Source organism: Chiloscyllium plagiosum, chromosome 33, assembly GCF_004010195.1.
Source record: "Chiloscyllium plagiosum isolate BGI_BamShark_2017 chromosome 33, ASM401019v2, whole genome shotgun sequence".
NCBI lineage: Eukaryota > Metazoa > Chordata > Chondrichthyes > Orectolobiformes > Hemiscylliidae > Chiloscyllium > Chiloscyllium plagiosum.
In genome coordinates, this window is record NC_057742.1 from 33622918 (window position 1) to 33628278 (window position 5361).

The 5361-nt window shown below is 44.8% G+C and overlaps 1 long non-coding RNA gene across 2 annotated transcripts in view; it reads left to right on the forward strand.

Annotated features, from left to right (window-relative positions):
* The window catches only part of LOC122540008, a 47907-nt gene that overhangs the window by 31526 nt on the left and 11020 nt on the right, over positions 1-5361 (forward strand). For both annotated transcript variants that reach the window (XR_006309228.1, XR_006309229.1), the window contains one exon: positions 3654-3737. This is a non-coding gene — a long non-coding RNA (uncharacterized LOC122540008). The remainder of the gene's footprint in view (positions 1-3653; positions 3738-5361) is intronic.

Sequence of the window (5361 nt, forward strand, 5' to 3'; positions counted from 1 at the left end):
GGGGGTGGATGGGATTGGGACAGGTAGAGGAAGGGGGGGGCTGATGGGGATAGGTCAGAGCGGAGGGTGGAACAGATAGGTAGGAAGGAAGAAGGTAGGACAGTTTAAGAGGGTGGTACCGAGTTGGAGGGTTGGCTCTGGGATCAGGTGGGGGGGAGGGGAAATGAGGAAACTGGTGAAATTGACATTGATTCCGTGTGGCTGGAGGGTCCAAGGCAAAAGATGAGGCATTCTTCCTCCAGGCATCGGGTGGCTAGGATTTGGTGGTGAAGAATGCCCAGGACTTGCATGTCCTTGGTAGAGTGGGAGGGGGAGTTGAAGTAGTAGGCCAAAGGGTGATGGGATTGTTTCGTGCACGTGTCCCAGAGATGTTCTCTGAAACATTCCACAAGTCTCCAGAGGACCTGCATACGGTGTGCACTTCTGGGGCGGACTGTGATCCGGGTTCTGACCAAGTTTGAGTGCTTTACCACGGTGGGAAGTGCTGCATTTTGTGGAAGGAACGAACACTTCAGTTCATACAGACTTTGAGACTTTACAGCTGGGTACTGCCACCAGACTCAATCCGGTTGGTGTGAAAACGGTGTGTCCCGCTATGGAATCTAGTTGTAGACAATTGAAAGGCCCACCAGGCAAGGGGGTAGTCCTAGAACAGCAAGGCATCCCTTTTTCAGCATTTGTCTTTTTGCAGATCAAGCATGCTTTGGCTCGTTTCTCAGCCACTTTCTGGAAATCAGGTTTGTAGTGAAGTGCTGACCATTCCCTCCATGCCTAGGTGTGTACACTTATGTACATAATCCACCAAGATTGATAAAAGCAAAGAAGGAACAAAGACCTGTCCCACAGGGGTCATCCACATGAACATCAAGAATGCACCCCATCTGTGACCATAGTCTGTGTTCCTCTGCAGGGGCGTCCCCCTGTAAGGTACATATTTCACCCAGGTCTGGCACCTGTCCTCATAAGTTTTGTAACTAGGTGTTTCTGTGAGCTCAATGGGACTAGGAAAGTGGGGTGTAAGGCTGCCTGCTTGGTGGCAGCATCTACTTGCGAGTTGCACTTGGAGAATCTATCAGCAGCATCATAGTGAGCTGAACATTTTGATCACCACTAGGCTGTACAGCAAATGTGAAGCCTGCAAGAAATTATGCTCAAAAACAGCGTTATTAATCGGTTGCTCTGTGGAGGTTAAAAATCCCCTATGCTCCCATTAGGTGCCATAGTCATGGAGAACGGTGAAAGCATAGAGAGTCCGTATAAATATTGGCTGATTTCCCTTCCACCAAAACGTAAGCTCGAGTGAGGGCAAACAATTCAGCCTTCTATGCTGACAGTGGACTTTCAAACGTTGCGTGCTCACTTATTTCTGAAGCAGTGGCAATCGTGTGTCCAGAATGCCGCTGACCTGTGGGTGAAACAAAGGAGCTGCTGTCCATATAAAAACTGAAGTCCACATGTTCAAGTGGCACGTCTGGGGTATCCCAGTCCCAGTGAAATTCATCAGTATTGGCTGAAGATGCGTTGTGATTGTGGGGCAGCTGAACAAACTCAGTTTTCGTATGACCTTTAGAGCATGACCTGGGGTCATTCTGGCCATCCCAGGAATAAATAAGGGCTCTCCTCATCTGTGTTCTCAGACCAATCCACGTTATATGTGCGTGTCATGTCTGTGACACTCGAGGTGTCCTCTTTGAATCTGTCGTTTAAATCATCAGAAGTGTAGACTGGTCCCTCTCCGTCACCCTCGCCCATTTGTTCCTGCCACTTAGTAACTTCTTCTCATGACAAGATCATACAACAGAGGGCAAACAGATGCAGGGGTGTTGCATTGTCCATTTGAATTGTGTGCCGGGACATATTGAGTGAATTGGGCAGGTCGATCTTTAATGATCCGGAGCCTGATTCGTTCTCACGATCATCTTTTGGAGTTTCTTGGTGACATAAACCCCGATAATTGGTGGCTCATCTTCCTCTTCTGCCTTGGAGTTCAGGAGCATAGTTTTGGGATGGGCGGGGTAACATGGAGATGGTGAACTCCAGTGCAAAGGTAACAGGGTGCCGCTGCTTTCCTGGAGGGCATCTTGATCTGATCAGCTACACAGGTGTTCTTGGGACAGCAGCGAGGACGGAGTCATAGGTGGCTTAAAGGAAGCACCAGCGCACTAGGATAATATCCCCATTCCCCTTCTTCCTCAGTATCACTCCCTCCCTCCTCAAACAGAGTTGGTATGCCAGACCTGAGCTGGGGATCCTGAGAAGTACTTAGGTTCTCTCTATAGCTTTGTTGCTATCGCCCCACTTGTTTATCTTTCTCAGCCTTAGCCTCTTTATGCTGTTTCTCCTGTGGTAAAAACAATGACTGCAGATGCTGGAAACCAGATTCTGGATTAGTGGTGCTGGAAGAGCACAGCAGTTCAGGCAGCATCCGAGGAGCAGTAAAATCGACGTTTTGGACAAAAGCCCTTCATCAGGAATACAGGCACAGTGCCTGAAGGGTGGAGAGATAAATGAGAGGAGGGTGGGGGTGGGTGCTACTTTCTCCCACCCCCACCCTCCTCTCATTTATCTCTCCCACCCCCACCCTCCTCTCATTTATCTCTCCATCCTTCAGGCACTCTGCCTGTATTACTGGTGAAGGGCTTTTGCCCGAAACGTCGATTTTACTGCTCCTCGGATGCTGCCTGAACTGCTGTGCTGTTTCACCTGTGCCTTTTTTTTAACATGTCATTAATACATCCAATTTCAACATATAACAGAAGTACTGCCTCTGTACTGTCCAGACGTAGTAGTGTAAAAAATCCAAACCAATTATTGAGTAAAAATAAAAGTGGCTACAGCAAAGAAGGTTATTCAGCCCCTTGTTTCAGTGGCAGTGCTTTGCATAAGGAACACAGAAAGTCTCACTTTCCCTGGACGGTTCCTCACTTGCTATGATACCTCTATCTTTCATCATCTTGCCATAACTTCTTCACCAATTGAACATTAATCAATGCAGCTGTGCTTTAAAGTAAACATGAGGCAAATGACACAGATCACTGACAATGTAGAAAGCCTTGCCAAATAATAAATTAATTAACTATGATAACGCACATCAGGATTAGTACAACTTGTTTTAAAAATTGAGTAATAAGCATGTTTAATGATTGATGGAAACTGAACAAGTGACTAGACATCGCACTGAAGTAATAGGAATAAACAAATTTCAAAGTCACAGAAATTATTCAAATCTGCTTAGTGTTGTATATATGAAATTGTACCAGGATTATTCTATTGCATGCATATATCACTTAGCTGACCAAATCACAAGTTTTTTCCTGTTGAGTAGGAGTTTTTAAAAGAGCTTTCATATAAATTGGAAATTCACTTAATCAAAATCCAATGCTATAATTTAAATTGTGGCATGGTTTTCAGCTCTGAACTCCCATTATAATTACCTGGTTCTAGTCTTTCAATTTAAATCCCCAATTTGGTTTTTTTTAAGCTGTTCTGATCAGTCATTGCTCATTTATAATGTTATAGGCTGTGAAATGACTGCGGCAGCATTAATAAAAGTTTTGTCAAGATGCTTCGTATGCACAAATAATGACTAACCAAAAGACACAGATATTTACAACAGTATATTAACCTTTGTTACATGATTTTTTTTTTGCAAGATAATGTTGAACTGACACAGAAAAAGCTATGAATGGCACTCCACACTCACAGAGGAGATGCAGCAGTCTTCAAATTAAGTGGAGGTAAATGAGTCCAAAAAAATATTTAATTCAGCCAGTATCATTTTCTAAAAACAATATTGTTGGTTTGGTATATCCAGATCCAGCTTTATGCTCTGTTTTACAATGTTTCAATTAAATTATCTAAAGTTCACTGTAATTCCTGTACTTAATGAACAAATGTTAAAATCTGAGGTGATTTTCCTCAATGTTAGGTTTAGATTTTTTTTAAGAAATGAGCAGATAAGCTTCACAAATCACCAGCACTTTCTGTCTGGACACTAGGACCCTGTTGAGGACTGACATGAGTAACTTGTAGCCCAGTATTGAGAATTGTAACAGCCTCCTCCAGCATGGCCAGGAGTGACCAATGCAGCGACCTCACCCACCTGTGGGTCAGATTGCTCAGCACTGATGGTAACTTTGAGGGTACTGAGGGGAATAGGGTGACGGGGAGGTGGGAAAGCCTCCCTAAAGAGCCTTCGGCATGCTGTCTGCGATCTCTTTGATTTTAGGAGACTGATGGCCCACAGCCACCTTCCCAAACACACCCAGGCATTGGGTCACATGAATCCTATCCCACAAAGGCTTTCTGCGCCCACCCTCTATATTTCCTCTCCCCCCACCTTACTCTTGCAATGGGGTGCTTCAGTGCCCGTCGTGGAGACGGCAGACCAATGCTTGGCCGGCCTTCTCAGTGAGACAAGACTTACTTCTCCCCGGGGGGGGGCAGCCTTTCTTTGGCATTTTAGAGTTCAGTCCATCGTACTGTAAGCAAACAAACAAGAGACAAAGAACAAACAACACAAAGCCCACACAGACAAGACCAAACACTGGCACCCTGGTCAATTATTCCAATGCGATTGCAGCTAAAAGTGCCATGTCACAGTTTTGGAATCAATGCACCATTCAAATGAAAGCTTTCACCACACATACCATCGCAATCATTCAAAAATTCAAACTGGACATCCTTTCATTAGTATACAATAATTTACCAAACTGACTGATCTCTCAGAGGGGCCTACAACCCTATAACCATTTTCCTGATCAGGTATTTTCTCAAAGATTGTCCCCCTTCTCAACCACAAAGAGGGACTGTTCCATTTTACCTTATGACTCCTTGCTCTGCTATAAACAATTTCCACCAGCCATATCAACATCGTGGGGTGAGAAATTTACTGAGCCTGCCCTCTTTCCTTATTACCGAGGAACCTCGATTACCCGAATATCAATTATCCGAATATCGGATTATCCGAAGGTGATCTCAAGGTCCCGATAGAAGAACATAGAGAACATAGAACAGTACAGCACAGAACAAGCCCTTCAGCCCACAATGTTATGCCGACCACTGATCCTCATGTATACACCCTCAAATTTCTGTGACCATATGCATGTCCAGGAGTCTCTTAAATGTCCCCAATGACCCTGCCTCCACAATTGCTGCTGGCAACGCATTCCATGCTCTCACAACTCTCTGTGTAAAGAACCTGCCTCTGACATCCCCTCTATACTTTCCTCCAACCAGCTTAAAACTATAACCCCTCGTGTTAGTCATTTCTGCCCTGGGAAATAGTCTCTGGCTATCGACTCTATCTATGTCTCTCGTTATCTTGTATACCTCAATTAGGTCCCCTCTTCTCCTCCTTTT